The 23,279-nt window shown below is 42.9% G+C and overlaps 1 long non-coding RNA gene across 1 annotated transcript; it reads right to left on the bottom strand.

Moving 5' to 3' along the window:
• Positions 1 to 14,115: 14,115 nt before the first annotated feature.
• On the bottom strand, positions 14,116 to 23,147 carry LOC131490880 (uncharacterized). The gene is made up of 2 exons (XR_009251246.1): positions 23,044 to 23,147; positions 14,116 to 14,427 (listed from the first exon to the last, which is right to left on the bottom strand). It is a non-coding gene; the product is annotated as an uncharacterized LOC131490880 (long non-coding RNA).
• Between the last annotated feature and the right edge of the window lie 132 nt (positions 23,148 to 23,279).

A 23,279-nucleotide genomic window follows, 5' to 3' on the forward strand; every position in this document is an offset into this window, starting at 1 on the left:
ACGTAATACCCAAGCTTTGAACCATATAAGAATAATTTGATAAAACCAAATCATAGTGGGGGACTTTGGTTCCTTCAGATTCTGGTGGATAAGTTTTGAGGGAAAAAATGAATATAAAGGATTAGAATAATCAGTAAATTCTCTCTAGTATGTGTGCATGAGTGTTTTCAGACATGTGTGCACATATACGCACACACGTACACATACATGCCTAAATGTAGTGCATGTTACAAGGAATTACTTATGTTTATCTTGTGTCCATTGCACATTTACAAAAAATTGATAGTGTGCTTGGCTAAAAATACAACTGCAGAAATCCAAACTGCTGAGCTCATACAGGTCATATTGTGCTATCATGATGAAAGAAAGCTAGAAACCAGCATTAAAAACCACCAAATAAAACCCACTCATTTGGTAATTAAAAGACCTTTAAACAATTCCTGAATCAAAGCGAATGATGTTACCCAAAAATTAGCAAAAAAAAAAGAAGAAGAAGAAGAAGAAGAAGAAGAAGAAGAAGAAGAAGAAGACATTATATAAAAAATTATGAGCAGTAGCTAAGGCTGTATTCCAAAGAAAGTGTATAGCTTTATTAATCAATGAGATATGTAAACTAAACATGCAACTTAAGGGAATGGGGGGAAAAAACAACAACAACAACAACAAAAAAGACTAAAAGGAGGTTGGAGGAGGAATTGCATAAAAATAAAAGCTGAAATTTTGATTAATTCTAGAAATTTAAAGAACTATAAATGAGTAGAAAATTCAAAGTGAGTTTGAATGTCAAAGACATTTCAAGTTGACTAACCCCTGAGCAAGCCCAAGAAAGAGAGGCAACAGACACATACAACATGAGCATGAGAAAGAAAAGGCACAGTCACAGACACCAGAAAGATGAAATTAATTTTAAGAGACAAATGCAATCATATCTCTTAGTTGCTGAGGTTGCCTTGGAAAATTTCAACTTAATAACTGCCTGGGATAAAGACTTCTTTGTCTCCAGTTCCTCAGAATCGGTCTATAAATGGATTTGTATTTCTACCAGAACGAAACATTTTAAAACTGCATTGAAACAAACCATAACAAGAGTTTAAATAAAGTGTTGCAGGGATTTTGTTACATACGTTACAACTCCGTTTTAAGTGACATCTGTCTTCTCTAGAGTTCCAAGTGTAATCAAATGCCCTAGGCCTTCCTTTGGAAAGTAAATTAACACATCATTTTTATACTCAAATCGCAATGGCCCAAGTCTCCCACCTAGTTAATTTCCAGAAGCAGAGACCCCTTGAAGTGTTGCTGTTATTTCTTGAGGTCCCTAAAGGGATGTCTTTCGTGTCCCAACTTGTGACAGCAGCTGCCACTTGCAGTTGGTTCTGCTCTGTCCCTCTGTTATCCTGCTTCTTAAGAGAACACCAGGCTCTCCGTTCTTCCTGCCAACCAGCTTCCTGATCCTCCTCTCCCAATCCAGGTGCTTGGTGGATTTTGTTTTTCCTGGCTCCAAGTGTGAACCTGTGACTCGGGCCTGACCAATCAGAACAGTCATTGCCCTAGACTTGGTGATTGGTTCAAGTATGGTCAGGTGGCCCAACCAGAGGCGATGAGATACAATGGCATCTTTGCTGACCATGCTGGGAGAGGGGATAACATTCTTTTCACTAGGACTTGAACTGCCGGCAGCCATCTTGCCACCACATGGAGCCTCATCATGAAACCATCTGGGAAAGAGCAGAGCCGAGAGAAGGAGGTTGGTGACATCATTTGGGCTCTTGGCACAACCTTAGAGCTGAAACCAGCCTATTCCTAAACTTTTCAGTCATATGAACCAATTCTTTCTTTCTTTCTTTCTTTCTTTCTTTTTTTTTTCCTATTCCTTAAGCCAGTTGAGTTGAATTGTCACTGGAACCAAGAGTCCTAACTGAATTATTTTTTTTTAATGTTTATTTATTTATGAGAGACAGACAGAGAGAGAACACAAGTGGGGGAGGGGGAAGAGAGAGAGGGAGACACAAAACCCAAAGCAGGCTCCAGGATCCAAGCTATCAGCTCAGAGACCAAACACGGGTTTCGAACGCACAAACTGCAAGACCATGACCCGAGCCGAAGTTGGTCGCTTAAGGGACTGAACCACCTAGGCACCCCCTACAGAGCAGTGCTAAGTATTGTGTAAGCCCTAAAGCAGCTATGTTGTGTCCAGCAATTCTCCACGTCTTTCTTAAGCTGTTCTGATGGCTTTTGCCTTTTACCTGCCTTTCCAAGGAAACTTACAACCAGCCCAAGGAAGTAGCTGCCATTCCATCCCCTCTTTCCTCATTGCCCACGGCTTCCACTTCCAACCAAAGTGCCTCCCACCTTTGCCGTTTTCACCAGCTCCTATCAGGGAATGGGCACAGGCATGGTGAACAGGGGGGTGGGGGAGGGGGTTTTTACAGGAGCAGCATCTCTTGAAAAGCTAGCCAAGGTGTCCGAATTCCCTAATTCACCACATTCTCAACCTGCATGACAAGAGATCTGTCCCTTAAGCGTAAAAAGCAAGTGCATAGAAAATGACCTTAAAGTGAGGGATGAAAGAGATCAGGAAAGATCTCTCCAAGCTACCATCAAATATTTTGGTTTAAGCTGCACACACACATCTTTAAGTCCTTTTACAGTTCTTCCTAACATTTAAATATTTTCAACTCACTGACTCAGACTTTTTAAAGATTAATAAACCTTCACAAATCTGTTCTTGTCAACCGTTTTAATAGATTTGTCCTGCAGCCATCTTATCCCCACCCCCTCAAAATAAAACAAACCAAACAATAAATCAAGACCACTGAAATGAAATCCAGTCTCACATCACAGAGCAACGGTTTTATGGGTGAAACGTGTGCTTGCTAATTTCAAGAACAAATTATTGTGCTTTATTTAGTGCAGTTCAATTTATACACTTTTAGCTACAGGAAATAAAAAATAAAGCCCACAGGCCAATTTTAATTTGGTCAATTTTTTCTTTCACGAGCATCCCACGGTGGGAAGCTGGCTGACATCAAATCAGAAAACCCGTCTCTGCTCTCTTGCCTGAGAGTAAACACAGCCACTCGAACTGAGAAGTTACCTCACTTACGGTAGCAATGATGCTTAATAGACTTGCATTATTAACAGAATAACATTTCTGCCTGGCAAAGCTGGAGTCAATATTTAATAGATTTAGGTCCTATTAGCCACTGGATTTTGGGGAAACCTAACAAAATAAACTCAGCATGAAAGCTAATAGAGTAGATTCAAAGATTACAAAATGAACGTTTCCATAAATATGCATTCCTCATAAATATTTGAGGCAGTGAATGGAAGGAGCTCTGATATTCTTTAATCACTTCCTAATTAATATTCTTTAGATAGGGCGATCTGAGTAAATATTAGGCCTCTGTTAAAGAGTTCTGTTAAAAAAGCAAAATATCCAATCGAATATTTTGATATTTTTGTTGTTAAAGCAATATTAGCAAGCCTTTTTCTAAATAAAATAACTTTCTTGGCCTCCATGAGAAGAAATTCCTTCCTATATTCTAACCACTGTTAAAGAAAAATGGAAGGAACATTTGTTTAATGGCTGGGAGAGGTGCCTCTGCAATTCACAGGATCAGATGAGCTGGCTGGAAGGACTTCTAAGAGTCACCAGGCTGAACAGAGACTCAGAGCTAAGGGATCTGCAGTTACCAAAAACGAAACAAGTTCACAACTCTACTCCATCCAAGCCAGTTGTCCTTGGATGTCTCTTCAAATCGGGAAGTCCGTTTTCTTGGTTATAAAATGGGAATGATGTACCTGCTTTCTTCCCTGAGCTGTACTGAAGAATCAGGGAAATGGCTTTTGTGCAAGTCTTGGCAAACTGTTCAAGTCTCGAAACAAAAGCCACACTGCTTGGGCCCAAAATCCAGCTGTAGCAAATGACCCACTTAATAGCTTTGGGTGAGTCATTTAGACATCCTGGGCTTCAGTTTCCTCACCTGGGAAATGGGCACGATGACAGTACCAACATGGCAGGTGCCTGAGAAGTTTAGAGGAGTTAACACACATGAAGCACTTAGATAGTTGTAATGCCTGCCACAAATAAGAACACAGTGTTAGCTCTTCTTCTCCTTCTTCTCTCCCACTCCTCCTCCCCCTCCTCCTCCTTACCCTTCTCCTTCCCCTCCTCTCCCTCTCCTGTTTACTCTCCTCCTCCCCCTACCCCCCTCCCCCTACTCTCCTCTTCCCCTTCCTCCCCTTCTCCCCCTTTCTGCTCCCCCCTCCTCCCCTTCTCCCCCCTCCTCCTTCTCCTTCTCCTCCTTCTTCTTCTTCTTCTTCTTCTTCTTCTTCTTCTTCTTCTTCTTCTTCTTCTTCTTATTATTATCAGATTTTGTTATTGTTATCCAAGATGAGGAAGTTCAGTCCCAGGAAACTTCAGAGGTTTCTTTAAGGTCACAATTCCATTGAGAAAGCATGATGTCCAGTGATGGAGCTGGGGTGCTTCCGACGTGCAGATCTCGCAGAGTGCCATCCAGAGTGGCATTGCCAGTGCCCTCAGGGGAGAGAACACATTTGACTGGAAATTGTGACTGGTTGAACTAAGATGAGACCCGGCCACAAGAGGCCCTAGGATGGGTCTCACCTTCACAACAAGGACTGTGCACCAATAATCAGCAGCCCAGCCAAGAGTAAGCAGAAAAAAATCCTCCAGGAGGTGTGGTGAGAAAGAATGCAGCGAGGTCACCTAACATTCTCAGAAAGAAGGAAAACAAGAGAAGCCCAGCTGCCCGATCGCTGACCCTGGACTGGAAAGACAACCATAAAAAATGTCATTCTGATTGACGACGAGGTGATAAGGTGTGGAGTGATGAACCAAGTCCATTTCAAGGTTGGTGTGTGTTCCTAGGAGCTTCCATCTGAAGGGCCAGCCTTGTAAATCTCAGGCAGTGTTGGTCATTGTAAATATGGGGCTGGTCTGGAGCATGACAGCTGCTTTCTCTTCTAATGCGAGTACTCCATGTGCATGGACCCTCTGCAGAGGCTGAAAAACCTTCTTAAGAGAGCATGGGAGTGTCTAGGCCTACCTCCCAGCCCACACACTTGGCTGCGGTCTGACCTCTCACTTTTCCACATACCACTGTCCCCACTGCTTCCAATCAGACTCCCACCCTCTCCTTCCATGACAACAATTGGGTGCCTACTGTTTTTGCTCCTGAGCGAGACAACTGGGCATCACCCAGAGATGCCCAGAGATGCCCAGATCTCCACCCAGAGATGGCAAGGACATGTAGAGGGGCCCGAAACACTACATGTTCCTCTGCATGTGAGCGGATGCTTTCACACGCTTGGTTCCTGCTCAGTGGGAACTCTTCCTGTGGCTGGGACAGAGCACCGTGATATTGCGGATAGGTGTGGAGACTAAGATTCCGGTGTGGGGTTTCCTAGTTATTCTTGTCGCCTCCTTCCATGTCTCTCAATCCCCCTTCCTTGCTTTCTCTGTTTCAATCCTTCCTCAGACTTTTCCTCCCTTTATTCTATGTATTGTTTTCTCCAAAATGTGGGTATTTCAGAGAACAGTTTTCAGAATATTGAGTTATTTGACTTTCTTTTCTATTGTCACCCAAACACCACGCTGCAATGCAAATATTTAAAAAAAAAATTTTTTTAATCAGCTTGATATTCATTCGACCCACTTTTCTCAGCTCTACTATAAGCTCAAATTCCTCCATGCCTACAAAGAAAGGACTAACCATTTTCTAAGTTTCTAGAAGCGCTAATTTCATGGGCCTTTTTCAGAATCTTCTTGTCTTCCCTCCTGCGGGCCTCTCTGGACCTGCAGCCACTTTCCCAAAGGAAATCTACCCCAAGCAAATCAAGAAAAGGCACCAAGAAATACATAAAGGGATGTCAAGTCCTTTGGGGCAAACCCTTTAAGTGTTTACCAAAGCCTGCTTCTTGGAAAGCTGCCTATCAGAAAAACACTGCACAGGCCTCAAAAGAAGCCATGTGACAACAGCAGCAAGACTCCACCTCCACTTGATCTTAAACCCTGACCTCAAGCCCTTTCCCACAAGGTGTTTCAAGGACAAGGATGTGTTTCCACGGGTCAGTTGGGCTGCATTTGAGGCCAGGGCAATTGCTCAGAGACACCACCACCAGAATTGATTGGATTAGCTACTGACTCGCCTGCCTCTGATTAACATAACATCCCACAGCAAATGGGACATTCTTTGGCTGATGTCCCGTGCATTGAAGGCCGACCAAACCCACACCAGCTATCCCATGACCACCCGGCAAGTAGGTAGCAATGCCATCTTATTCTGTCGTTGGCAGACATAACGATAAATTTGCCCCTGTTGGAATGAAACACGCATGACTCTTATTACTGTTAATAGTACACTAAGCGGATGGAAAAGTGCCTGCGTACAGAAACGGCAATCAAAACCCCAAACCAGGGAGAATTAACTTTGAACTTTGCAGTATACAGTATATCACACTCACACAACCAATTAAAAAGGCACGTCATCTTGTTTGGAAAGTATCTATTGATTTCCCAGTTCATCAGATCAGGTTGATGTGTCTTTCAATGGCCTCGATGACATCATCAATATTTTTCTATTTAGAATAATGACTTATTTTATATGCCAACAGCTATAAAAAACAACCCACCTATATATATTTCTACCGACACCAGCTTAAGAGCCATCTGGTTTTCTCTCCTTAACATGTGATATTGGTAATCTGGGGCAAAAGAAATGTTTTGTTCTTGTCATGAGACTCATTTAGAGACCACAGTAAATTTGTTTAGTTTAAAAACCAACCACTAAATCATATTTTCTCTATTAGAGGCCGATGCTCTCCACTGCATTTGGTGTCCAAATTACATTCGTTTTAGAGTGAATTACATTCATTTCAGAAGCCGCCCCCAGCTCCCCTCTCCCTCCTGTCCAAGAAGGCAATATACTCACCAGCTGTGTGATCTTTGGCAAGTGACTTAATCTCTCGGAAACTCGTTCTTCTCTTTCATTAAGTTGGGGAAAAAAGAGCTAGGTTCCTTATGCATATCACCTCATAGTCACCCTACAAGATCGGTACCATTAGTCCCATTTTACAGATGGGAAACTCAGGCAGAGAGATGCTAAGTGACTGGTATATGATGAAGCCAGGATGCCGGACCGCGGATGTTTGTAACCAACTGCTCCTGCCTCATGGGTTCAATCACACAGTCAAGACACCAAAACACCAACCCCGTCTACTTGGTAGGTGCCAAGGAGGCATTACGGTAGAGGGTTGGGAGTCCCATATCTTAAGTTCGCATTCGAGCTTTATCGTTTAGGACCTACATGACCTTGGGCAAACAATTAACCTCCAAGTTCTTCATTTGTCTTATAAAATTGTGGCGATAGGGCTTACGCTGCCTTGCAAGGTGGTGGTGAGGATGAAATAACTCATGGCCTGGACCCTTAGTGCTCAGTAATGGCACTAAGGCACTCCATTCACAGGCACTCCATAAATGCTATGCTGTCTTCCCCCCAAATCCTTAGCATCGCCCAAGTGTCTTCAGCACACACTCATACATCCTTCCCAATCTATGACCAGGATCAAAAATGAAGTGTAATCATGGCCTTGCAGGAAGCTTCCTGCCAGAAGATTGGATCTTTCTCTACCAAAGGACAGCAGCGAGGAGCTAGGAAGGAGGAACTCCACTAGCAGATCCTTGAATTTTCCCTCTCAATCCTAAAGATCCATCATTAGCGCATTCAGAGTTGAGTAACAGAAGAGGGCCCTGCTGGGTGCCAGGTGGTGACGTAATCCAACCTGCAAGTGGCAACAATTGGTGACACCAGTGTGGCTTGAGATGTGGGTCCACAAGGTAGCTGCGAGATTTCAGATATTCGCGTCACTATGGTGAGTTTTCGTTTTCTCCCCTGTAATCCAGGATTCATTTACCAACTCATTGTGGGGCTGTGGGAATGAGACTGAGTACACTGAGGCTCAGTTCCCAACAGATGTCAGCGCCCCTCTTCCTATCACCCTCCACTAAATTTATCTAGGGAAAGGATGATAAGGGGTCTGTAACTTTTCCAACTCAGGGATGATTTTTCCATTCTAACTGGATCCTGTAAGAGGCAAAGGCTTGTCTTCAGGGACACTGACTATGAGGAGTTTGAACATATGGAGGGTTTAGCAAGCCATTGAAGGTGATATTTCAAGGTAGTCTTCAGAATTTTTTCAAGAAAGGGCCAAGTTTTAGGACAGAACCAACCATTTACCAGCCCGGGAAGTCTAGCAGATGAGCCATTACACACAGTTCTCCAAGTGGCTTCCCAGGTGGGATTCCAGCGAGGCAATGGCAGTGAAGTAGTTTTGAGGTCAGTCTTGATGCATTTGTCCACAGCTTCCCTTCTCTGTTTGGCTAATCTCTCCAATCCATTTTTGTCTTCCCTTTTCCAAGTCCAAGCCTCAATGATTCAACATTTGCCTCTGTGAAAATGAGCCCACCTGGCCCTTTCTTTTTCATTAGGCAATGATGAAGCTGAGGGCTTGAGGCCTTAGGAAAGGCGTGTTGGAGAAGAAGCTAGAATCTCAGTCTTAACTCTGTCACCAATGAGCCAGGTCACCCTGAGTGAGTCACCTTACCTTTATGGGCCTCCATTTCCTCCTCTTTAAAGACAGGAGATTGGAGTGGTCCGTGTCTTCGAGCTGTGTCCCATGGAGCCTGGTATTGATGGCAGTGACCTTGGGGCTGCCACAGGCACATGGTGCAGAAGTAAAATCAAGCAGCTCATGGTCAGCTTACAAATGAATTTCTCCTGACCTATACAATGGTTTTATTTTCCTTCAATATTGAAATAGCAGCCAAATTTTCAAAATCAAGAGTTTTTTAATTGCTAGATTTTATTTTTTGTAGCAGTTTTAGGGTGACAGAAAAATTGAGTAGAAAGTACAGTTTCTAGATATTGACTCCTTCCTCCATCCTTTCTCTGCTCTGCCCCCCATTTCCCTTATTATTAGCACCTTGCATTAGTGTGATATACTTGTTGCAATTGATGAATCAATAATGATACATGATTATTAACTAAAGTCCACGGTTCACATTAGGGTTCACTCTTTGTGTTGCACATTTTATGGGTTTTGCAAATGCACAATGTCAAGTTCCCACCATCGTAGTATCATACAGAATAGTCTCACTGCCCTAAAAATCACCTGTGCCCTGCCTGTTCATCTCTCCCTTTCCCTAACCCCCCCTGGCATTCACTGATCTTCCTACTGTCTCTGTAGTTTTGCTCTTTTTCCCAGAATGTCATATAGTTGGAATCAAATAGTATGTAGCATTTTCAGATTGGCTTCTGTCACTTAGCAATGTACATTTAAGTTTCCTCCATGTCTTTCCATGGCTTGATGGCTGTTTCTTTCTACATGAAAGATGTATCACAGTTTGTTTACCCCTTTACCTGCTGAAAGATATCTTGGTTGCTCACAAGTTTGGGCAATTATAATAAAACTGCTATAAACACCCATCTGTGGGCTTTCGTATGACATAAGTGTTTGACAAATTTGGATAAATACCAAGGAACATGATTACTGGAGCACATACTAAGACTATATTTAGCTTTGTAAGAAATGGCCAAACTATCTTCAAAGTGACTACACAATTTTGCATTCCCACCAGCAATGACTGAGAACTCCTATTGTTCCACATCTTCACCAGCATTTGGTGTTGTCAGTATTTTGGATTTTACCCATTCTAATAGGTTGTAGTAGTATCTCATTGTTGGTTTTTTTTGTTTTTATTTTTTATGTTTTTTTCAATTTATTTTTGAGAGATAGAGAGAGAGGGAGAGAGAAAGCACGGGAGGGACAGAGAGAAAGAAGGAGACACAGAATCCAAAGACAGTCTCCAGGCTCTGAGCTAGCTGTCAGCACAGAGACAGACACGGGGCTTGAGCCCACAAACTGCGAGATCATGACCTAAGCCAAAGTCGGACACTTAACTGACTGAGCCACCCAGCACCCCTATTTTTTATTTTTTTTTAGAGAGAGCTTGACACGGGGCTCAAACCCACGATCCTGGGATCATGACCTGAGCTAAAATCAAAAGTCAGACACTCAACTGACTGAGCCACCCAGGCACCCTCATTATTGTTTTAATTGACAGTTTCCACAAGTGATAATGATGTCGAGCATATTTTTATATGCGTATTTGCCATCTGTGTATCTTCTTTACTGAAGTGTCTGTTCAGGTCTTTTGCCCATTTTAATTGGGTTGCTCATTTTCTTATTGGTGAGTTCTTTGTGGATTTGGAATCCACATCCTTTACTACGTATGTGTTTTACAAATATTTTCTGTCAGTTTTTGGCCTATTTTTTAATTCATTTTCAATGTCTTTCATAGAGCCGAAGTTTCAGAAATCAGATTTCTGGCTTTAAAAACCCACATTTCTGGCTTCCCTTGGAAGGAGAAGATCTGGTAACACTGAGACCCATTCTGCAGGGCTGAAGCCATCTAATCGCTGCCTCTTTAGACCAGGATACTCTCTCCAGTTCACCGGAGCTGCACCCAGCCCACTTCACCCACCTACATGACCTATCTGGAGATGTTTGATTGGGGTGACTCTGGCCTAGAGAAGTTCCACCTTCATCTGAAAGACCACAGAAGCAAAGTTTAATGATAGCATTCTCAACTTTCCCTATTCTTCTGGAATCATGCTCTTTTTCAGCTAATGTAGTCTTGGTAGAAACAAAGAGATAAGGAAAATTAAAGGAAATTTATTTTAAGTCTTGGTAGACACAAAGAGATGGTGAAAATTAAAGGAAATTTATTTTAAGGCTCTCCCAGGCCCCCATGATATCTTTATAAAAGCTGCTTTTAATAGCTGTACCATGAACAGCTCCTTTAAGCAGCTGTCTTGACTAGGTAAACAGAGCTCTGAACTAAAGGTTAGCCCTACACTTTCAGCACATTCAAAGACATGGTCCCAGAAGCTCTTCATCTAACTTCCTGGGCTCTGGCAGTATTCCTCCTTCTATTCTCCTGACAACTTCAACCACCCATCCCAGCTGCCACCTCACCCCACTGTTTTATCTATGACTTGTTCTTTCAAAGACTCATGACTCCTTTTATCTGGTGACCCCAGTCCACCAGCTTTCCATCTCAGCTCTGTTTCTCATCTCATGTTCTTTAGATTACCTTTTAGGGTTTCTGGCCCTTAGGACACAGATTTCTGGGTAGTCTCTCTCTTGGACTCAAACATATTTTGTTTTCTTTCTTTAGAAAGAAAGAAATTAAAGTTAAATTAAAGTACAAATTAAAGTTGAAGCAAGGTGTAGGGGGAGAAGAAGAAGGGAGGAGCAATAGCAATAGGTCTGAAGAGGTAGACCAGCAGTTCCCAGGTGATGGAGGGTCAGATTGCTACTGTGGCCTAGTGGAGAAAGCAGAGGATTTATCATAAGACAGATGTGTGTGTAGGGATCTTAGGTATACCAAGGTCATTATCTATCGCGACTGTGGCTTTAAATGTCCAGCCCTGATCTTCTTCCCAAATGTGAGGATCCAATTCTAACTTCCTTTCAGACATTTCTATTTGGATGATTGATAGTCATCCCATACTTAATATGTCCAAAACCAGACTCTTAATTTCACCCCAAACCTGCCCTTTACCCACTCTTACCCATCTCAGTAAATGTTAAGTCCATTCTCTTAGTATTCAAGTTAAAAATTTTCAGGGGTGCCTGGGTGGCTCAGTCGGTTAAGCGTCCGACTTCAGCTCAGGTCACGATCTTGTGGTCCGCGAGTTCGAGCCCCGCGTCAGGCTCTGGGCTGATGGCTCAGAGCCTGGAGCCTGCTTCCAATTCTGTGTCTCCCTCTCTCTCTGCCCCTCCCCCATTCATGCTGTGTCTCTCTCTGTCTCAAAAATAAATAAACGTTAAAAAAAATTTAAAAATTTTCAGAGTCATCTTTGACCTCACTTTTTTATCCATCAGGAAATCTTTCTAGCTTTACTTTTAAATATACCCAGAATCTGGACACTCCTCAACATCTTTAATCCTGTCACCCTAGAATGTGCCATCATTATTCATTATCTGGATTATTAAAATTCATTCCTAATTCGGCTTCTTATTTCCATTCCTGCCCCACCAGATGATTTTTCAAGCCAATGTTTAGGGCAGTCTTTTAAAAACATAAGATCAGACCATGTTACTCCTCTAGTCAAAACCTTCTGTGACTGAATCCTAGCTGTCCCCCAACATCCATTCTCCCTTTCTTCCCTTAATAACAGACACTCCAAACTTTATCTGGTGATGACTGGAGACTCTGTCTTTAGCTTCCATTGCAGTTGGTGTGCTCATGTGACTAGGTTGGAGCACGTAGTCCATGAGCAGAAGCAACATGTACAATGCCACTTGTTTAGAGAAGCAGAGGCTCCTCTGCTTCCCTCTCTTCTTTCTTGCTGGTGAGCTGATGTCCATCATCACGCTCCAGGGAAGCCATTCTAACAACTCTGGACCTCCTGCCTCTGGATATTGCATGAGAGAGAATTAGACTTCCATCTTCTTCTATTATTATAGCAGTCGAATGTGTGCTGTTCCCTCGCCCTCCAGTTCCTTGCTTTTGCAATTAAAATAAAATGTAAAGCCTTCTCAAGGCCCACAAAACCCTGTGTGATCTTGCTCTTGACTAGCCCTCTAACTTCATGTCTTATCACCCTCTCTTTTGTTCTCTGTGCTTCAGCCACGAAGAACACTTCTCCTCCTGGCTATGCTTACATGTCACCTCATCAGGGAGCTCTGCCTTGGCCCCTGATGCATCTCACACCTGGTTTATTTTTCTACATCATCCTTATAGCTGCTTGGCATGTAACTGGTTATTACCTATCTCTGCCCTGCCCCACATGAATGTGATTTTCCTGAGAAGGGGACTTTGTGGTTGTGTTCACCATTTTAATTCTATGAAAAGCTTCTTCAAATATTTATTGGCTATATGAACAAACAAGCTTCTGTTTCCCAATCTGTAAAATGGGGATAGTAATTTCTGCCATAAGGGCTTGTGGTGAGAATGAAGGAACATAATGCCAATGGCTTCATGTGCTGTCTGACTCTTGGTAGATCCTCAGAAGACGTCAGCTAGCCAATTTAAGAGACTAGCTCTTGTGACTGCCTGCACAGATGGGTGTGTTCTAGAATTATGTTTTCCCATTTAAAACTGAAAGTTTGTTGGTTTCTTTCCCCCCATGAATCAGAGAAGTCCCTTTCAATTGATATTTTCTGTGTTATACTATCTCTTTGTTCATTCGCTGACTGCCTCCCAATCTCCCTCACATTTGTCTCCATTCCCCAACAATATCCTTTTATTGGCTCTGTCATTGATCCAGACATTTCTGAAACTGACAATGCTGTTTCTCATCATCACTATGAGCGTATCCAAGCCTGAAACTTTTAGAAACAAGAGACGTCCCCAAGTCGGCAACCTCAGGGGATGCTCCCTGCCGACCATCCCTTTCAAGTTGGTGGAGGAAAAGTGTATTGTGTCTAGTATTTCTCCAGCTTGAACAGAGCTATGCTGATTTAGCACAAATTTCCCATAAAAAGCTGACCCTTAGGGAGCAAAGACTGAACTTGGAAAGTTTTATCCCAAAAGGAGAATTTGTCGTAAAGTTATGAGTGACTGAAATGTGAAGGGCTGGAGACGTTGGAGTGGGTTGAATGGCAACGGTTTTACAATGCCTGCGATTGCATTTCCTCCTGTGAATGCTTAGCTATTCCCCCATGTGCCACACTCCCTATGACCCTTGGCCAAAAGCATCATTACCCTGTTCACCCGCTGAAAAAGAAGATTAGGACTGTTACCAACAAAGCTACTTCCCATGGTAAAAAGAGGCTCTTGGATCAAGTTTTCTCTCTACGGTCACTGAAAATGACAATTCATTTCTTTCCCACTAGCCAAACGCTGTCTCCAGATGCACACATGTGGATCCCATTGAAGTCAAAGAGGCCCCAAACCCGTTTGAGGTCTCTTCTTGGTGACAAGAAAGTGGAGTTAGAAAGACAAGCTGCAGAGCAGGAGTGTGTGTGTGTGTGTGTGTGTGTGTGTGTGAGAGAGAGAGAGAGAGAGAGAGAGAGAGTTCTTACCAAAGTCTAAAACCCATTTTTAATCTTCATCATTTAAAAGCAGCCAATCTGATTATCCTGGGAATCCTCTGACATCTATGCTCCAGTGTAAGACCAAAGATGGTGGAAAAGTTCCTTTGACAGCCTCTGCCAAATTTATAAAACCATGAGATCTGCAGGTCAGAGAGCAGAAGGCACAGCTGCATACATAGGTTCTGAGACCCCAGAACTGTGTTCAAATCCCCGTCCCATCACCTTCTGGCTGTGTGCTCTTGAGCAGGTTCCTTAATTTCTCTAAGCTCTGGCTCTTGTGACATCCTGCCTTTTGGTGACCTGTAAAATAGAGATTGACATATTGTAAATACCTAGCATGTAATAAATGCTCAAATAGTGGCCATTGTCATGTCAATAACAGGAGGCTAGAAGACATCAACACCAGCCCCATCACACACACGTGAACACGCTCAGACAACTAAGCCTCCCACGTGTGGTACACTCCTGTAAGGGCTGCTTTCTGGCCTCCAGGTCCTTCCCATTCACAAAGCTGGGCCCTCTCACTTCTAGCTCAGTGGAGACGTTTCTGGAGTGTCCCAAGCAAGTAGCTTGTGTAGTTCAGACTCAAGCCATCCTCAATACCTAGCCCCACTTGGAAGCAGAACTGGATTCTAATCTTTCTTCCATTCTTACTAGCCATGGTAAAGTTTGTTCATTTTGGCTTCGACATAACACATGATAGTGGGTACTTATCTGCAATCTTCACAAGAATACAAAACTCAAGTAAAATAAAATGTAATAGAAACCCTCCTATTATTCTGTTCCTTTTCATGTGCAGTACTCTTTGTGGTTAAAATCTTCTGTGCAATGATTTGCTTAAAATCCGCCTCCTCCCCTAGACTGTAAGCTTCATGAGGCCTATTTTGCTCAACGTAGCACATCATAGCAGAGTGATAACCTCAGTGCCGGCCTTCAGTAAATATTTGCTGAATAAACACAAGATCGAGAATGAAAACGTACTTTGAAAACTGCAAGGCACATACTAATGTCAGGCACTATTATTATCATAAGCTATCATGCAAATACCAAGTGATTGGTTACTGGAGTGCCCTGTTCAACCAATTTATGTGTATTTAAAAGCTTTCCACTGTACAGTTTTTAGGCATATTGTTTCTACATAAATGAGTATGATGTTTGTTATTTCTATAGAAATTGATCACGGGGCCCTGGTTCGGGAGTATAAAATCCTGCATTTTATTCCTGCTTCTTTGGAAAAATAGATTTCTTTTTGGCTACCCATATTTTATCTTTACCCATTCATCAACTCATTCATCATTCATCGATTCATTCATACACTTAAGAACTATTTATTAAATTCCTGTTTTGTGCCAGGTACTGTATCCAAGTACAGAGAATACAACGGTAAATATGGCGGATGGCTCTCATACTCAGCTCACCGTCTACTGAGAGAGCCTAGCCCATGGCTAACAGTGTGACACGAACAGTAATGGAGAGGTATGTGTGTACACAACAGGGACAGCGGGAGCTGCAGGGGAAAGCACTTTCTTTGGAATGGGTGAAGGGGTATAAGAAGCCTTACAGAGGAGTTGATGCTGGAACCCAGTCTTGTAGGAAGAGTTTGGGTTGTCCAGGTGAACTAGGTGAAGAAGATGTATTTTCGGCAGTGGGAAGAGTGTGTGATTTGATGAATAAATGACAGGATAGCTACGGTCATAAAGGACATGAGCCTAAATGATCGACCACCTTGTATTTCAATTGTGTGAAAATTTGTGGATTTAGGTGGATGCAGTGAGCTCTTTTTTTACCCCAGGGAGCCAAAAAGGACACCTCAAATCATGGAATTAGGAAGGAGGGCCTTAGCAAAGGAATGTCAAGGAGGGAGTTTTTAGGCAGACACTAGCCATTTGCCCACTTTCAGGAGGAGGCTAAGAAAGAATCCCCAAGGCTGCCTCAACCAATTTGGAGATGTCAAAACATGACAGAGGACTTAATCTTCGAAGGTCACAGAGATGTTCCAAAGAATGGACGGAGTGATGGACATTTTCTTCCTCTCCAGGATTCACAAATGCACTTGGGTTCAAAGCAGGGGACATTGTTAAAGACAACATTATTCTTCCAGAAGGCGAACCAGGTGCTTTGAAAGCCTCCGACTCCATTCTGAATGTAATCTATGCATTTAAAATCATTTTCTAAGCTGGGACAACGACACAACACAACACAAGCTACCATGAATAAAGTTGGGCTGCCTGGTCTAGCTGAGCTGAAAAGTGCTGGTGCAGGGTGTTTTCATTTAAAAATTCTTATTATTTTTTAAAGAATTCTTGTTATAAATAAAAAAATATTATTATTCAAGTGCATGCTGAAACTGAATCATGCCATTCTTACATAATTTTTCATTGGATTGTTGCAACCCATAAAGAAATCCAATTAAATTTCCCTTGCAGGCACGGGCCTTCATTCAGGGGGCGTTGAAAAAGCCGGTTTGTTGTATTGTATGGCAGGTCGATGAATCGAGAAGCAGAGAGGGCCTGTCCCAGTTCTTGTCTCGTGTGACATGATGTGAAGAGAGTCTGCCAGCAATGTTTCAAAGAGCTGCATTATCAGACAACATAAAGGCCCTCCGTCCCTCCTTTCTGCTGCTGTACCACAGAATATTCACACGCCATGTCTCCATCCCGTGAACAGTTCTGAGCCCCGTACGGTTAACATACTGCTTTTTGGATCATGTGAGCACTCACCATCGTTATCCTAGACATCGGACCAAGGTTAAGAGGGGAGTGAGCCAGAGATAAGATAACGTTTTTGAAGATACTTGAAAGGGAATGTCCTGGAAACCAGACTACACAAACATTTGATTTCATTACCTAAAAAGAAGGCAGAAGCCAACGTGTCACCAAATTATATGATTTTACATTAATCTGTTTCTCGGTTGCTATCTGGGTTGTTTATGCATTTTCCTTCAGTGATTTATGTATCATGTGGGGTCTCAATTATTTCCAGACACACAGGATTTTTGTCTTTAGATACAAATTTTGCATGAGCGGACCCACACGCACACCTACTTTCCTCCCCCTTATCTTCTCTCTAGTGTAGAAAAAGCTCTTCTAAAGTTCTGTCATGTAACTGAGACTTCCTTTAAGATGTCAGCTATGTTGTAGAATTCAGTCTTCTTGCTTTCTATCATACCAGATGTGGAGAACTGAGGTCAGAGTCAAAACAAAGAGGAAAACACGCAGAGGCATGAGGGAGAAAGAGGCCACTCTGTATTCCTCACCAAACATGCTATTTGGAAATCATTTTACATTTCTTCTCCCACTGTTTCTTTTGAGGGGGAGGGATTTGTTTTTGTGTTGCTTTTCGTGGTTATTTTTTAAGAAGTAGAAATTGCCTAATTCTTTTCTATCATCATTTATCAGTAAACGTGAGAAGCTTATTCCACTGCAGTGGGGGTTTTATAGGGACAAAGGGTCAACTCTGCCTCTCTCTCTCTCTCTTCTCTCTCTCTCTCTCTCTCTCTCTCTCTCTCTCTCTCTCTCTCTCCCTCTCTGTCTCTCAGATGGAGCAGGCATATCTCACAATCAAATTTTCAGAATAATTCACTTAGGTTTTTCCCAGTGCAAGGAATGCAGGCTTGTATTTGTCTTGCTTTAACACAAAGCAATGATTTGATTGGTGACAAGATACACAGGCAGATATAATTGTTTTATGTAAAAAGCATCTCATGGAGCAAAGCACGCATGAGTGTTGGCCTGCGTTTAATAATTGGGAAGCCACGCTATGGTTTTCTAGATCTGGTGCTTGCAAATTATTTATGTCAGAAATGTTTCTTTCAAGTTGAAGTTCTAAAGTGAGCACCAGTGATTACCATCCTTCTATCACCCAGAAGGCCCCAGTAGATGAGTAAAACTGGGGCCAACATAGCCCAGGGAGGATATAGAGCAGTCTCTCTTTTTGTTTCAGGTTTCTGAATTTCCCACAGAAAGTATCCTTTTTTTTTTTAAATACAGTTCTCTGAACCTGAAAGTATCCAAGTGAAATATACTAGGAAAAGCCTCTCACATGCAAACCTTATGTAACTCGGATGTCTGTCTGTCTGTCTCTGTGAGGGTGTGCATGCGTGTGGCTTCCCTTTAGAGGACCCCCAAAGTGTCCTTTAGATCACAGGTAAACCCTCCTCACACATCAAGTCCTAATTGGACCCAGACCGTCTCCCACAGACTCACCCAGGGTCCTCGAGAAATCAGTCCTGAAGAACTATCAAATTTGCCCAGCCCTCAAGGGTCACAACTGCAAATAAGCCTTTCGCTGAATTTGGCCCATGCTCTGGGTTTTCAGTGAAACTCGAGCTCAGGGGAGAGCTCTTAAGTTCAAATTTAGCAATGAATGTTTCCTCCAAGATGCTTACAGTTTGGTTCTTCTCACCAGGACCCCAAGACATGCATGCGCGCGCGCGCGCACACACACACACACACACACACACAGGCCCCAGAATTACAATTTCACTAGGAAGGATAGCTTCAAAAGGAATTGGGTTTCAATGACTCTATCTTATCCTTGAAAAGAACCGTAATGACCATTAACCAAATCATTTCCCTCAGAAAAACAAGTCACATTCTGAGAGCTTATTAGAGGCTTAAAAAATAGATAAAGGTTCAAATGTTGTTGTTCTTTATAAGGTGAGGTTTCATTTTCATCATATAGCATTTATAAAATGCCCACCCATTTGTAGGGGAAATGGAGCAGAACGTAGAATTAAAAAAAAAAAACCCTCCTGTCTTTTCTGCACATGTATAGTGGGACCTAGAAAAAAATGAGAAACTCTGGGGAATGTGGCCAAATAACTCATGCATTGGAAGATTAACTCCATGTCTAATCAAGCCACTAATTTGTTCTGAGGAATCTATCTGCACCTCATTTTGCCATTTGTAAACCAGAGCTCCTCATCATTGTGAAAGAAAATTAAATTACCCCAAATACCTGGAGCCATAGAAAGAGTAGACAAGGTTAAGTAAAGACAACAGCTGACATTAAGGACTTGGCATACTGAAAAGCCACGAGGCTGGGAAGTCACACACCCCAAGGGCAGGTATTAGGGAAATAGGTAAATTAAGGAAACTTCAATATGCAAAAGCTGAGGGAACTGAAAGAATGAAAAGACCGTCTGGATTGGGTGTTGAGAGAAGTCACCAACATCCCTCTGACGGGCAGAATGGTCACAGCAAAGGAAATGGAATTTCAGAAAATCTTTGATGAGTAAAAGAGGAAGCTGGGAAAACTGGGAGGAATACAAAGGCAATTCTAGAACAGGACTAGAAAGAGAGAAAGTGGGAATGCCCTTTTCTTGGGGGGGAAGAGAAGGGGAGTAGACAATTAGGAAGTTCTTAAAGACTTTGAAGTTGATAGTAGGAGACCTGTTTCCTCTCTAGGACTGAAGGAGGAAGAATTGGGGATTAGGTTGGTTTTGGTGGGGGGCTGTGTCAAAAAAAACTCCCTATGTTTCCAAGGCTTGTAAAAGGTTTGAGAGACAAAATGCCGAAGAAATAGACAGACATCATTGAACTAAAACATCAAATAAGGGATAGAGCCATGGGTTCCTCTTCCACAAGTTCTAATAAATGCTCACAAGGAACCAAAAATGTCTTAGAAACACACACACAACAACAACAACAACAACAACAACAATAACAACAACAATTCCAAACCAGACCACTTCTCCAAAGGAGCCCAAATAAATACCACCCAAGAGACGGCAGGGCCTGCCAAGTAGTGACCAAACATTATAAGCAAAATTAGCCAATTAATGGGCTGTCCTGTCTCGTGGCTGGATCACTGTGCTTGCTGCTGCAGCACGAGCCTAGTCTTGGACCTGCAGACCTGCCCCCTGCTGTCCCTGGGCAGGCCCTCCACCAGGTGAGCGACAGAAGGGCGGTGGGGCAAGAGGGCTGGCCAGATGGCTGAGCCGTGAGGAGCTGTGCTAAGCTTTTTCTTTGCAAGTTACTCTCACCACACGCGCTCTGTAACCTTCCGGAAGTGATTTCTGATCTGTAGATAAGCTACTAGGTGTTACCCGAATGGGTGATTTTAACGTGATGTCTCTCTTTTTCCCCCACGCAGAAACTAGTTTTGGAAAAATTTTCCAAAAATGAACCGAGACCTGAAATGCTTTGGGTTACTACGGCAACATTTTCTTTTGAGGAATTGCAAGTGTTTGAGGGATCTTTTTATTCATCTTTACAACACAGCTGACAAATGACCATCAGGAAGATGAACGTTGTCCCCATCTTACCAACGAGGAGAAACTGGGTGGAGAAGTATTAAATAAGCAGCCTGCGTATATCCAGAAAGCTAATAATGGACTCCTGATTTCAATTACAAACTGGATAGTGGATTCTAACTGTGTACTTTGGGCTCCGTTAAAGAATGCTTTTAAGAGGAAAGAGGCAAAAACACTTTACCCCTAAATTAAGACAAGTAGAGCCGTTTGTTTTATATATGGCAGATAGAATAAAAATCCTGCTTTTTGTGACATCCATAATGTGACTGATGTCAGAGCCCAAATCAGTGCTGTTTCCACACAGAAAGTCATTATCATAATAATATCATTTGTAAAATTAATCAAAATAGTCTGATTAAATTCAAGAAATATGTATCACATGATTTTTTTTTTTTTTTGCCAGACACTGGGCTAGACTTTTTAGAGACTGAATCTTATCCTTAAAGGGAGGCATTATTCCCACATTTTATACATGAGGAAGTCAAGAAAGCAAAGGCTTATGAAGCTGTAATTGGAAGAATAACTAACTTCCTGTTCCAGTTCCTACCTCCCACCCAGAGCTGGGGAGGAGCAGAAGACCCAGTTCAAAACCCTGGTTTGGCCATGAGAAGCTTTTCCCAAGAGGCTCTGTGAAGAGAAAAGAACAACTTCACATGAAGAAAGTCAAGGAGTTTGGAGCTGAGATGAGAAGTTAGTGAATGGCAGCTGCTGATAGAGTGAACAGCAATGGGGGGAAGCAAGGAGGGCAGCGGTTGGGAAGAGGACAAAATCATTGCTCACTCAACTTTTCTACTACCATTACCACCCAAAACACCACCATGACTCTCTGCAGACGCACGTGAAGGAGGTGATCCCTTCAGAGCAGGAGAACTTCACCCCTCGAGCTGTGTAGAGACCCTTCAGTCAGTGGGGAAGGCATGGAATCCCGCCTTTGGAAACTCAGGAGCAAACTGGGTCTCCATGATGCCTAAGGACACAGCACGTGAATGGTGGAAACTGTACAACAATCCAGAAAGGGCAGGTTCCATCTGCCATAGAAATACAGAAGCTACACACTTAACTCAATTCAAGGAATGAGCCACTCAACTAAATGTGAACTTCGCTGAGGTTGTTAAAAGCCAGACAAACAAGGAGCCAGAAGCTTCTCATCCAAGTCTCATGCATTGTTTCCTTTGAAAGAGTCCTTCCCTTAAACACAGGCCTCTTTCCTGACTAAATATGTCATTTCAGCCCTGCTCATTCTGCTTGTTACCACGATGGTGCTAATTCGAGCATGGCTCACTTCAAAGTTGACACTGATCCTCCTCATAAGCAATTGTTTTTCAGCCAGACCCATCAGTGGCTCCCGTCAGCCCCTTTCAAGCATGGCGCCAGCTTTTCAAAATGTTGACAAGAGTTCCCCTCTGTTGCTTAGGACAAGCCATGGTTGTCCTTTTCAGAGCATGTAATTGTCTCCTGCAGAGAGCGGACCCCCTACCCCACTGGCCCAGCCACCTGTCTTTCCCATTGCAGCAACTGGTAGCTCAGACTCGGGCAAATGCTAGGGGAAGTTGGAACTGTTTTAGACAAGGGAGCCAGAATACAGTTATGAACCAGAATAACAACAGGACTAATTGGTGGAATCCATTGGAATCTTTAAACTGCTGCCCTGGAGTATAAGACCATAGAACTAGAAGGGCTTCCTTTTCCGTTTCTGAGGGGCACCAACTTGTGCTACCCCAATGGCAATCCTATCCCTTTTTAAAGCAATGATTCTCCAACTCTGAGTTTCTTCTGGGGAACAAAATGTAAATTTCTGGGCTTCATCCCCAGATGAGTAAGTCTGGGGAGAAGCCCAGGGAACCTCATGTTTAACAAGCTCCCCGGTGATTCAGATGTAGGTGGCCTTGAACTACACTGTGAAATACTGCTCGAGAGTCTTAAGCAAACAAAAGTTCTCTACCTCCCCTTAGAACTCATCTGGGGATTTCAAAAGCTTCAGAAAATTCTTCCTTATATTTTTTCCCTTGGGTTTTGGGACTTACAATGATAGTCATTGAAAATAAAACAAACGCATTTCTCTGAGTCAAAGGACAACAAGAGCCAGGTGTGTCTGCCCCTCGTCCCTTCCCCAACTCTTCCCATCCCTATTACCTCACAGGTACATGTTCTGATGGGCTTTTCCTACAAGGACTAGAGGACCTGCAGCCATCAGGATGCAGAAAGGAATGTTTGTAGTTTCAGTTACCCAGTTGGGAGAGGACGGACCTGGAATTGAGTGACCCACGACCCAGACCCAACCTGGGGAACAGCCTGCAGTTATCATGACCACTGAGCTGTAACATGCCTCTCTGCTACCTCAGGCTCCCCACCTCCACTTTGTGGGCTCAGTCTCAAATATTTAGGATCAGCCTTGCCCTCCCACCTCCCGTTTTCCATCCTGCATACTCCCAAAATCCCCTGGACATCAGCACTGACTTGGACAACAGTCTCAGCACCCCATTGGACAAAGACGGGGTTGCACCAGTCATTAATGCCATTCACCAGTATTTCCAGTTCTCTGTCCTCTACCTACCTACTCTGTAGGTAATGCTTTCTATTGTATAGGGGCTGTGAAATTACTTCTGACCAATGTAAGTGGAATTTATGTGGGTCGCTTCTGGGATAGATCATTTAATTACCAGTGCACAATACCCTGGGATCCTCTTTTCTCTCAGGCAAGGTGACAGGCAACATTTGAGATGGTGACCACACTCTCAGCCTGGGTCCCTGAATGACCCTCTTGCTGAGCCTCTTGCTGATATGCAATGAATATATAGTATGAGCAAGAAACAAACCTTCATGGTTTTAAGTCACTGAGCTGGGGGATTATTTGTTTCCATGACATCACTTAGCTTGCCCTGACTATGTATGGTCT

This window comes from Neofelis nebulosa, chromosome 12, assembly GCF_028018385.1.
Source record: "Neofelis nebulosa isolate mNeoNeb1 chromosome 12, mNeoNeb1.pri, whole genome shotgun sequence".
Classification (NCBI taxonomy): Eukaryota; Metazoa; Chordata; class Mammalia; order Carnivora; family Felidae; genus Neofelis; species Neofelis nebulosa.